Here is a 13,697-nt window from a genome sequence, read left to right as displayed (position 1 = left end):
GTATCTTCTCCTAATAATAGCTAACTTTCATAAAGTACTTTAAGGTTTGCAAAGTGCTTTACATATATTTTTTCACTAGGTCTTTACAACAGCCTTATGAGTTAGGTGCTATTTACTATTCCCATGCCTAGAGTCACACAGCTAGTAAACTTCCAAGACAGGATTCAAATATAGGTCTTTCTGGCTCCAAATCTACCACTCTCTCAACTATATCACCTAGGAGAGTCTGTGTATCTGTGTATTTTTTGGCTTATTTTTCTACTCCAGGTAGAAGAAATCATTGTATTTTGTCATTGGATTTCTTGATCATTATTCAGTTTGATGCAATTTTCAGGTTTTTGCTGAATGAGGTATGTGGGACCTGTGCCATCTGCTTTTATTCTGGTGCCATATTAGCCATAAATTTATGGGAAATTGACCTATATGGAGTTCCTTAGCCACATTGGATAAATAAGGCAGTTTTGGACTTTGTATTTGCAATTTATTTGCATTGGATCTGTACTAAAGGAAACTATATCTCAGATAAATGGCCAAGTCAACTCTTTCATCTAATACATTCTGATCATATATGTGGGGGGATGTCTGTGACTTAAGGAAGCATACCCTATAAAGGAGATTTCAGGTAAAAACAAAGGATGTTTATGATGACTTCCAGGTTTGATTGCTAAATTGTGACAGGTTTAAGAATTGTTGTTGTTATGGTTATTTTTTGGCTAAATCTATTGCAACCTCTGGTAAGTTCACTGCTTATCAAAGGTTTGGTAGTTTTTTTTTCCTGTATGTCATTTTTGGGTTCAGTGAAAACCATTCTCCATAGGCTTCCCACTCTGCTATAACAGTGGAACTCCTTAGCCATGACAAAGTCCATCAACAAGCCAGTCGGTGGGCAAGTATTTATTAAGCTCTTACTATGTGCCAGGTATTGTACTAAGCATTGTGAATACAAAATCCTTGGACTTAGGAAGATCTGCATTTGAATTCTTCCTCTGAGACTTACTAGTTATGTAAAGCATCTAGGCAGTGTAGAGGATAGGGCACTGGGCCTGGAGTCAGAAAACCTGAGTTCAAATCCAGCCTCAGATGTTGGCTGCATGACCTGGGCAAGTCACTTACCCTCTCTCTGCCTCACTTTCCTTATCTGTAAAATGGAGATGCAGATAGTACCCACCTTTCAGAGTTATTGTGAAGATAAAATGAGATAATATTTGTAAAGCACTTAGCATAGTGCCTAACCATAGTAAGTATTTAGTAAATGCTTATTTCCTTCTTTCCTTCATTTGTGACCCCACGCAAGTCATTGAACCTCTTCACAAGTGGTGTTCTCCTATATATAGGAAGAGCAGACAAGTTCTATTTGAAGCTCAGCTCTTATGCTATTTTTAGAGTCTTCCTTCCTGTGTACACTCTAGGTCTCAGAGGTTTCAAGAGCATTCATTGATCAAGATGCTGATGTTTAGTGTTTCTGAGCTCGTGGTTTTTTAGTCTTTTAATCTTAGCTTCCTTGTCTGTAAAATGGGGAGAATAATAGCACCTGCTTCAAAGGATTATTGTGAAGACTAAATGAAACAATGTATGTAAAAAGTGCTTTGTATGTCTTAAAGAGGAATATGTGCAGTTATTATTAATGTTCTGAGAAGCTGCATAGGCCATGGCAGCCATCCTGAGAAAGCCACTACCTGCTAAGGTTGCTGAATTTGTGACAAGGGCTGACAAACAAAAACTCAGAAACACTAAACATCAGCATCCTGACCAATGAATGCTCTTGAAACCTAGAGTGTACACAGGAAGGGAGACTCTTTATTTATAAATAACATAAGAGCTGAGCTTCAAATAGAACCTATTTGCTTTTCCATATATAGGAGAACACCACTTGTAAAGATAAAAAGACTTGTTCCTGGAAGGAATGTGGGAGGTAAGTGACTTCTAGCACCATTCTTCATGTTGGGACCCAGATGGTAGTGCTGCATCTTTCCATAAACCTTTTTTTTTTTTTGGTTCATGACTTGTGCTTGGGTTCTGCTTTCAATTTTAGTGGCATGATGGTGAAAAAAAAATTTATCAAAAAGTATTTATTAAGCAGCTACCAGGTAGTCTGTCATACACTGGGGATACAAATACAAAAAGTCAACTTCGGGGAGTTAGCATTGTTTTGCCCATGTAGGTTATCCACATGGTTTTGTAGAAATGTTGCTTTTGCAGAGAGGCATGAATAGATATCTCTGGAATCTCCCCACCTTTTTCCAAGGAAAACTTTAATATCTGTCTGGAAGAGAGCAGAATTGGTACCAGTAGCATGGCTGCTCTGCTCTCCTCAGAGAAGGAATGCCGTACTAGAATGGTATCTTTTGGGCCCCTTAAATATTGGTAGACTAGAGGAAATGATTCATTTTTTGTTTCAAGCTGCTTTCCTAGTTGCAGGAAGGGGTACAATATATAGCTGAAGGCTTGACTCCCTTTCATCTAAATGCTAGTTACCCAGAAGACTGTCACAAATAATGAATAAGCTCTTTTGTCCAAGCAGATAGTGAACAAAATCATAGAAATCATACAGATTAGAATATACCAGACAATACACAGAGTAAATAAGTTCTCTTACTGAGAGCTCAACTGAGAGAATCTCTGATCTTAACCAAAGGGAAATTCCCCAAAATCTCTTAAGAGACAAACTGGAAATCTGGGATATGTTAGAGGGTGAGTGGGTTTCTCCTACACGTCTACCTTCCAAAGTCTGTTTTCTTTCTCCTTGAGTTTCTCCTTGAAAAAAGTCTGGAACCACATGTGTCCTCTCTGCAGGTAGGAAGCAAGAAACAGTTATCCTCCCAAGCTTTTGTGTCAACTCCACCTCTCACATAGGCACTCAATGTTGTCATCATGCTGTCCACCAATGAGAAGAGTCTTATATAAATAAATGGGGAAGGCAGATGGTTTGATGAGTTCCTCAATCAAGTTAATGAGAAAAGAAGGCAACTCATCATGGAGAATAGACATGTGTCTTGCTGAGGAGGCACAGGGAACTTCTCTGATTGGTTTATAATGACTTTTTTTTTCAAATTTTTCAATTTTTCAAAATGATTGATGGCTTCAACTGAGGGACTCTTGTTGAAGGAACTGCATTTTTGTCATAGTCTATATAAAATAAGCTGTGAGAACTATTCCTTGGGCTCTCACTTTTTTTAGGATTCCTTCTTCTACTTGCTTCTTGTGTGTTCTGTCAAAGTGCAGCAAAAGCAGAGGATTTATTTTTTCTCCCTACCCTAAGGGCACCTAATGGTGACTTAAAATAGAAGCACATAGCAGAAACAGATATGTGTGCCTGCTAAGCTGGAGATGATAGTTTGTGGAATGCTCATAAAAGTTAAATTATTTCGTGGAGAAGAGGGGATTTTGTATTTCCTAGGCAGCATGATCTCATAATCTAGTCTTCTAGTAAGATTTCCTGGGTAGTACCAGCTTTGGGAACAGTTTCATGTGTAACCCCAAAAGGATTACTGACAGAAGACTGCCCTGCCAGTCTTTCTATTATCATGAGTTACTTGTATGGTATGGATGCACGGGAAAAACAGTTGGTCCAGCAGCTCTCCAAAGTTTTATTTTCTGGTGGGAAGCTAATTGATTATTTAAGTACTTTACATGTTTCTTTTTCTGTTCATCAGCTTTTGTGAGTCCTTTGCTTACGTACTTCCTTTATTTCACTAACGGCTATTCAATACCTAATACATTTAGTACCTTGAATATCTCTGTGGGAACTGGGAAATCTACCCACATTTGGGGAAATGTGGACATGATAAGTACCAAAAAGTGAGTCAAAGAGGGTCATGTCCACAGGACTGGACCTGGTCTGTGTGAATATTGGGGTCCACATGCTGTGTCTATATTTGACACCTATATAGTATTAGGAAAGCTATACTCATCTATTAGTAGACTATAAGCCCCAAACTTAGCTACAATATAAAAAAAAACCACGTCTAAGACTCTAGACTTCCCAGTTTCAGTATGTAGTTCAAACTCTAAGGTCATAGGTTTAAAATGTGGGTTCTTAATCTTTTTTTTGTGTGTCATGGATCTTTTTGTCAGTTTGATGAAGTCTATGGATCTCTTCTCAGGATGATGTTTTTAAAAGCATAAAATAAGATACATAGAATTATAATGCAAATCAATTATATTGAAATATGGTTATATATGATTTTATATATATATATGTATATATATATATATATATATATGTATTTATATATGTATAAGTTCATTAATCCCAGGTTAAGAACCCCTGAGCTTAAAGGGACCTTAGAGGTCATCTAGTCCAACTCCCTCATTCAATAATCGAGGAAACTGAGGTCAAGAAAAGCAGTTACTTGTCTAATTTTATATGGAAGTGTGCAGCAAAACCAAGATTTGAATTTAGGTCCTCTTCCTAATATTTCACATTAATTAAACGTCCATCACCTCCCTTTACATCTGGATAGATTTAGACTTTGTTTTTCTGTCTCCTTAATTTTATCGTGATTTCCATACGGCATACTTGTCAAAATATATGCATGAAAATCCTCATACTTTAATTGTAATTTTCTCTAGGCAGCTCTATATGGATATATGTAGGAATAAAAACAACTCCATTAAAATGAGTTAAAATACGCTTTGCATTTGAATTACTCAAAATTCTTATAAATCAGTGACAGAACTATATTCTTTCTACCTTCTAGATAAGTGATAGCCTTTCCTTTGTTTTCTTTGCTTTTAAAATTAATTCTTGTCTCTTTACTTGAAGTGATCAAATCTTCCTCAATTTTGAGTTCTGGGCAGGAGATTCTTGTCTCCTGTTCTTGTCCATATTCTTACATATATTGCCTGAGTTATCTCTGTTCATATTCCTTATTTTATCTACCTAGTTATAACTGTAATTAATGTTAGACAACTAGAGTATTGTCTCAGGTTGCAGAATGTAGAGGTTGCCAACAGCACTGGGAGTCCTTCAGCAACATAGAAACAACAAAATGCCTCTTGAGGAAGAATAATTAATCAAAATAGGAAGCTACTAGATAGTGACAGAAGTGAGTTCCTTTCCTAACATTCACCAAATCTTTATATTCTCTCCAGGAGGTCAGTTTGGTTGCATTATTCCTTTTTTATTTAGTTCATTTGGCCATATTTATTTAACTCCTTAACAAGTGAGGAATATGAAGCACAGAGAAATAACAGAGATACAGTATGGCATAGTGGAAAGAAAGCTGATCCTGGGTCTTCCTGGTTCTGAAACCAAATTCTGTCTCTGATACATACTGTCTGTGAATGAGGACAAGTCTCTCACCCTCTGAGCATTCTCTAGCACTTCTTAAACTGTGGGCTGTGACCCCATATGGGGCTGCAAAAAATCTGGCAACAGTAAAAGGTTTCTGAACATGCAATGGCCAAAAATTAATTAAAAATCAAACGTGTAATGAATCCGAGGTGTTTCTGGCAGCCCTTGCCCATGTTGCATCAGGCAACTTCACTGCAGCCTTGATTCTGAACACACAATATGCACACTTTTCTCTGCACATGCCAAGAAACTCTGCAACAACACAAAAAGAGGTCTCGAGTGTATCAACCATTTACCAAAGGTTTTGTCCAAAGAACAAACAGAATCAGTTTCCCCCTTAACTGAAGGTTTGTCCTAGAACAGAGTGGGATTACCCTTTAACCAAAGGTTTATTCAAGAACAAATAGAATGGGGTTCACCTTACCAAAGGTTTGAATAAGGAACAAACAGAATCAGGCTACACATGTGCTATAATGTGCTTATTTATTCTTATTAATCCAGAGAATCAAGAGTGATGGAGTCAGAAAATAATTCTGAACTCTGAGGTAAACAAGCTGAAGGAAACCCTTTACACACTTAGAGCAATCCCAACTCAGGATACCTGTGTCAACTCAAAATTATAGTCTCCATATGTGTTTAACCATAATGTGAGAAAGGAATTTCTTAATGGGATAGGTTCTAAATACACTAAGGTAAGAGAATGTCAAGGTGTCATTTGAAATTGTCTGTGTTTCTTTTATCATTAACATGACATAATGTAACATAAGAAAGCATAAGAAAAGTCCATTATTCAATATAATGTTCCTTGACGTTGGTAGTCATAAACAGAAGAATGTTCCTGGCCAGCTTCATCTGTCCTTGTAGTTACTGACACAGGAAGGGACATTTTGGGTTCACTCAGAGAGCAAAGCAAAGCATGTCTGTTACGACAATGCACAAAAAACATTATGGTAGGTTAAGTTCAGAGTGGGCCAAAATGTCTTTCTCCTGATTGGCCAATCCACATTTTAGGCCTTTCTCAGGTGATGGAGACTCCCAAATGGTTCAAAAGTGGAAAAAGTTTAAGAAGCCCTACCTAGACAATTCTAAGACTATATGTTTTAGAGAAGGTGCTTCCCTGCTTTGGTAGAGTAAGGTCCTCCCTGGAAATTCCTACACCAATGAGATCATAGATCCAGTCCCTGTTCCTACTTAATTTCTTCCCTGGAAGGAAAAATATGAATAATTTTTAAAATATAATTTTGCTTAACAAATTAAAGTGATAATTTGAACAAAGTGGTAAAGGGATAATTTAAAACAAAACACTAATTTAAAACACCCTTACTAAAGAATCATTACTAAAGTTATTTTATTTCCTGTTTGAATGAATCCATCAAAAAATAAATATTGATTCAGGTCTTGAAATCAATATTTAAATGTCAATGACATTTCCTGAAATGATATTTAATTCTTTGAGAGATAAATGTCTTGTTGTTCAGTCATTTCAGTTGTATCAGACTGTGACCCCATTTGGGGTTTTCTTGGCAAAGATACTGGAGTGGTTTGCCATTTCCTTCTCCAGCTCATTTTACAGACTAAGAAACTGAGGCAAACAGGGTGAAGTGACTAGCCCAGGTCCACACAGCTACTAAGGCCACATTTGAAGTCAGGTCTTTCTGACTCCAGGCCTGGCACTCTATCTACTGCTCCATTTAGCTGCTCTGATAAATATCTACTTCTCTGTGATTTTCTTTTTGATAGGGAAAATGGTTTGAACCTGTGATTTTACTGGCATAGGGTAATCGCCATGAGGAAACCATCTTTACCAATTCAATACAAGAAGTGATGAAATTTATAGGTTTAAAGAGTTGCCTGGGGCCACTGCAAGAGATTAAATGGCTTGCCAGGGTCTCATAGCCATTATGCATGAGAGGGAAGACTTGAACTCACATTGACCTGACTCCTTTATCTCTATCTTCTGTGCCATGTTGCTGCCTCTCATATGGCCCTTAAAAGTGTTATAAATTGAACTTAAAACTGATATGCTAGCTATGATAACAGATTTACATGGGAAGAGGCCTGCAGAAGTCTGATTAAAAAATTACATTTCCCAGCATACCTGGGCCCAAAATCATCAGGAAACTTCCCAGAGCTTTATAGTGAGACTCTATTTGGACACAGGGGACTGTGTCACAGAGAGAATGACCACAAGTAAAGAGAGTGGTTGGGAAAGCACAGAAATGGATGTGACCAGAGTGCTATGTTGGAAGTGCCTGAGACCAGCTAAGCAAAGAACTGAATAGGGATGAGGGGCAAGAGAGAGAAAAAGAGAATAGGGTTTGGTGGGGAGCAATTTCACTGTTCTCACATGAAAGTATGAGTTTTGAAGGAGATAATTTTCTAATACTCTAGTGAGTATGGGAAGAAAAGGAGATTATATTTGCTTGGGATTGTGTGCAAATCCTGTATTTAATACACCTTTATCTGATCAATGTAAGTTCAAATAATGCAAAATCTGATTTAATTAAAATTATAAAATAAAATAATATATTTAATGCAAGCCAAAATTCAATCAGTGCAAGTCATAAGACCTAGTTAAGGGATTTTAACACATTGCTACATCTTCAGTTTACAGTTGCTTATCATTGAGTGTGAACATGATATACTGGTATATAGCACATTACCAACAGTTGTGTTCATTTTTAAAAAAAGATACCTTGAAAAATAGACAAATGGAACTAGAAACACTCAGTGCAAAAAAGAAGAGTCTTGTTACTACATTATAATAAAAATTTGATGTAATTGAATGTCATGAATGTGGTTATTGGAAGTCTAAAATGGGATGAGATGTTTGAATACATGGTACAGAATGTTATAAAACATACAGGAAAAATAAAGCTAAGGTTGCATCAGTTGTGTGTGTGTGTGTGTGTGTGTGTGTGTGTGTGTGTGTGTGTGTGTGTGTGTGTGTGTTTGCAAATGGCGTCAAGAATAGAAATGTTACAGTGATAGAAATGGAGCATCTTTTAGCTATATGGATTTAAGATTGAAATCAAAACCATATTCCCCTTAGCAGAACAGCCATTTAGACAAAATTTTCAAGTTTATTTAATGCAGTGAAAATAAATGTAAATCAAGTGGAGAGTGAAGAAATTTGTTGGTTGATATGTTAGTTAGTATGATTGCTTTAAAAATTTTTATATCAGTTGCATAATGTTCAAATTACTAGGAATGTGAGGAAGGCAGGTGAGGACTCAGCAGCTGTGGATCCTGATGTTTTGAAGAAAATAAGTCAAAGGTAGAGACAGTAATCAACACTTTTTTTTTCTTGGGGGGGTGGGGGAAGCGAGGCAATCGAGATTAAGTGACTTGCCCAGGATCACGCAGCTAGTAAGTATCAAGTGTCCAAAACTGGATTTGAACTCAGGTCCTCCTTACTTCAGGGCTGGTGCTCTATCCACTGTGCCACCTAGCTGCCCCCAGCAACACATTTTCAATGTTGATGAAATAAGTTTTTTTTCTGGAAAGATATGCCTTACAACTTAGATTTCTAAGAGGAAAAAAAATCAACTCAACCTGGATTTAAAGTGTCTAAAGATCACCTAACATTTTTATTGGGAGGTAATGCAGAAGGTAATTTTATTAAAACCAATGCTTGTTTATCATTATCAAAATTCTTGAGCTCTGAGAGACTACAATTATTGATAACTTTCAGCTCTTTGGCAGTCAAGTGAGAAAACCTGGTTGCTAAAGCTATTTTTGAAGGCTAGTTTTCAAGTAAGTTATTGTAGCCCAGTTTTAAAATTTTTATTTATTTTTATTTTTAATTTATGGAATAAAATGAGCATTTCCATAACATAGTACAGTAAAAAAGATGATTGTACACGAAATTGCAAATCTACTATGCACAATTTGCTATATCAGTCAAATATACAACAAAATTATCATGTAAATTTCTTTTTCTCCCTTTTTTCTTCCCTCCAACCCCCCTCCCCCACTCTCACACCTACCTCCTGATGGCTACCATTAGGCACAAATAGGTATATATATATAAAATTGTTCTATGCATACTTCTGTTTATCAGTTCTTTCTCTGAATGCAGATGGTGTCTTTCTTCACATGTCCTTTATAGTTAATGTGGGTATTTATAATAGTCAAAATAACTTATTGGCTCAAAGTTATTCTTAAAACAATATTGCTATTACTGTATACAATGTTCTCTTGGTTCTGCTCATTTTGCTCTTCATTATTTCATGCAAATCTTTCCATTAGAAAAAATCATCGAGCTCATAATTTCTTATAGTATAATAGTATTCTATCACAGGCATATACCACAACTTGTTCAACCATTTCCCAATTGAGGGGCATCCCTGCGATTTCCAGTTCATTGCTGCCACAGGGAGAGCTGTTTAACATTTTAGAACATGTAAGTTCTTTTCTTTTTCCCTTAATCATCTTTGGAAATAGAACAAATAGTGGTATTGCTGGGTCAAAGGGTATAGGTAGTTTAATAACAAATTGAACTTAATTCCAGATTGCTCTCCAAAATGGTTTGGATCAGTTCATAATTCCACCAACTATGAATTAGTATCTCAATTTCTCCACATTCCCTCCAATGTTTATAATTTTCCCCTTCTATCATTTTAACCAATCTGATAAGTGTGGAGGTTGTTTTCATTTGCATTTCTCTAACCAATAGTGATTTAGAGCATTTTTTCATATAACTATAAATTGCTTTGATTTCTTCATTGGAAAATTGCCTGTTCATATCCTTTGACCATTTATCAATTGGTAAATGACTCATATTCTTATAGATTTGACAAAGTTCTTTATATATTTTAGATATGAGACCTTTATCCGATAAATTGTCTATAAAAATTTCCCCCCAATTTTGTGCTTTCCTTCTCATCTTGGCTATATTTGTTTTATTTGTACAAACCCTTTTTAATTTAATATAATAGAAATTATCCATTTTATACCTAACTTTGCTCTCTATCTCTTGTTTATTCATAAGTTGTTCACCTATGCATAAGTCTGATAAGTAATACGCTCCATATTCTTCTAATTTTCTTGTAAAATTTTTCTTTCTGTCTAGATCAAGCATCCATTTTGACCTTATGTTGGTAAATGGTATAAGATATTGGTCCATGCCAGTTTCTGCCACACTGCTTTCCAATTTTCCCAGTAATTTTTTTTAACCAAATAATGAATTCTTATCCCAAAGTCTTTACACTTGTCAAATACAAGCTTATTATGTTTACTTGCTGTTGTAAATTGTATGGCTGCTCTATTCCATTGATCTATCTTTCTGTTTCTTAGCCAGTACCAGATAGTTTTGATAATTACTGCCTTATAATATAGTTTAAGATCTGGTACTGCTAAACTTCCTTCCTTTACTTTTTTTTTCATTATTTCCTTTGATATTCTTGGCCTTTTGTTATTCCAAATGAATTTTGTTGTTATTTTTCAAATTCAGTAAAATATTTTTTTGTTAACTTAATTGGGATGATGTTGAATGCACACACATGCGCTCGCACACACACACACACACACACACACACAAGTTTGGGTAAAATTGTCATTTTTATTATATTGGCCATACCTACCCATGAACAATGAATATTTCTCCAATTATTTAAATCTGATTTCATTTGTATAAAAAGGTTTTTTTTTAAATAATTTTGTTTATATAGTTTCTGGGTTTATTTTGACAGGTGTACTACCAGGTATTTTAAATATGGTATTTTTTACTATCTCATCTTGTAGAGTTTTGTTTGTGTTACATAAGAATGCTGGCGATTTATTTGGATTTATCTTATTTCCTGCTACTTTGCTAAAATTTTAATTGTTCCAGCTAACTTTTTAGTTGAGTCTTTGGGATTTTCCAAGAATATCATCATGTCATATGCAAAAAGAGATAGTTTTATCACCTCATTCCCTATTCCGATTCCTTTTTTTTTCTTTTCTTATTGCTATTGCTAGGATTTCCAATACAGTATTGAATAATATTGGAGACAGTGGGAATCCTTGTTTCATACCTGATCTTACTGGAAAGGCCTCTAATTGAACCCTGTTACAAATAATACTTGCTGATGGTTTTAGATGAATGCTTTTTATCAATTAAAAAAATATCCATTACCAATACTTTCAAGTATTTTAATAGAAATGAGTGTCTTACTTTATCAAAAGCCTTTCTTGCATCTATTGATACAATTATGTGATTTTTAAAAACTTTTATTATTGATGTAATCAATTATATTAATAGTTTTACTTATGTTTCCTATCTCTCCATTCCTGGTATAAATCCCACTTGATCATAATGTACAATCTCTGTAATATATTGCTGTAATCTTTTAGCTAGTATTTTATTTAGGATTTTTGTATTCATTAATGAAATTGTTCTATAATTTTATTTTTCTGTTTTTACTCTTTTTAGTTTAGGTATCAGTATAATGTTTGTTTCATAAAAGGAATTTGGTAGGATCCCTTTTTTACTTATAATTCCAAATAATTTATTTAATATTGGAATTAGTTGATCTTTAAATGCTTGATAGAATTCACTTGTAATTCCATCAGTTCCTAGTACTTTTCTCTTAGGAAGCTCATTTATAGCCTATTCAATTTCTTTTTCTAAAATTGGTTTATTTAGATATTCTATTTCCTCGTCTGCTAATCTAGGCAATTTATATTTTTGTAACTACTCTTCCATTTCACTTAAATTGTTAAATTTATTAGCATATAATTGGGCAAAATAACCCTTACAATTGCTTTAATTTCATCTTTGTTGGTGATATAGTCACCCTTTTCATTTTCATTTCATTTCATTCATACTAGTGATTTGGTTTTCTTCTCTCTTTAAAAAAAATCAAATTAACCAATTGTTTGTCTATTTTATTTGTTTTTTCATAAAACCAACTCCTCTTTTATTTATTAATTCAATGGTTTTTTTACTCTCAGCTTTATTAATCTCACTTTTAATTTTTAGGACTTCCAATTTAGTGTTTAATTGTGGATTTTTAATTTGTTCTTTTTCTAGTTTTTTAAATTGCATACCTAATTCATTAATCTGTTCTTTCTCTATTTTATCAATGTAAACATTTAGAGATATAAATTTTCCTGTAATCACTGCTTTTACTATATCCCATAAGTTTTGATATGTTGTTTCATTCTTGTCATTCTCTTTAATGAAATTATTAATTGTTTCTATGATTTGTTCTTTAACCCACCCATTCTTTAAGATTAGGTTGTTTAATCTCTCATTTTTAATCTGTGTTTCTTTGTTTCCTTATTAAATAGAATTTTTATTGTACCATGACCTGAAAGGGATGCTTTTAATATTTCTGCTTTCCTGCTTTTAACTATAAAATTTTTGTATACTAATATATAGTTAATCTTTGTATATGTATGATGAACTGCTGAGAAAAAGGTGTATTCCTTTCTATTTCCACCTAATTCTTTCCAGATATCTATCCTATCTAGTTTATCTAAAATTCTATTCACTTCCTTAACTTCTTTCTTATTTTTTTTGGTTAGATTTATCTAGTTCTGAGAGGGGGAGATTAAAATCCCTTACTATTATAGTACTACCATGTAACTCCATTTGTAATTCATTTAACTTTTCTTTTAAAAATTTAGATGCTATAGTATTTGGTGCATACAGGTTCAGTATTGATAATGCTTCATTGTCTAAGGTACCTTTTAGCAAAATTAAGTTACCCTGTTTATCTCTTTTGATTAAATCTATTTTAGCCATAACTTTGTCTGAGATCATAATGGCTACCCCTGTCTTTTTTTGCATTAGTTGAAGCATAATAGATTCTACTCCAATCCTCCATTTTAACTGTATCTGTGATTTTTAAATATATTTTTGGATTCTGATTTTTAATCCATTCTGCTATCCATTTCTGTGTTATAGGTGATTTCATCCTATTCACATTCAAAATTATAATTACTATTTGTGCATTTCTTTCCATCTTATTTTTACTATTTTCCTACTTTACTTCTCTTTTTACACTATCCCTGTTACCTTATCTTCTCCCCTTACCCTCTTATTTGTTATTTTACCCACCACTCTAAAGGTCCCTTCCTTTTCTTGTCCCCCCAACTCTTCTAATTTTAATCTATATTCTAAAAGTCCTTTCCCCACCCTATCCCCCAGTTTCTCACCTCTCTAGAAGTTCAGAAGACTTGTAACCCTCTTCAGGGTTATTTCCTCTTCAACACAGATGAGAGTAAGGTTCCAATATTACCAGACCTCCACTCCCACCTTCTTCCTCTATATTAGTTCTTCTTTCAAACCCCATTTTTATGAGATAATTGCTCCTTTTTACCTTTTCCTACCCAATTTTGTTTTTTAGAATCACCCACAACTCACTCCCATCCTTTCTCTCAAACTATTTTAGTAATGATAACAGTTTTAAGA

Source organism: Phascolarctos cinereus, unplaced genomic scaffold, assembly GCF_003287225.1.
Source record: "Phascolarctos cinereus isolate Bilbo 61053 unplaced genomic scaffold, phaCin_HiC Scaffold_726;HRSCAF=1367, whole genome shotgun sequence".
Classification (NCBI taxonomy): domain Eukaryota; kingdom Metazoa; phylum Chordata; class Mammalia; order Diprotodontia; family Phascolarctidae; genus Phascolarctos; species Phascolarctos cinereus.
Note: the sequence above shows the minus strand (reverse complement) of the source record.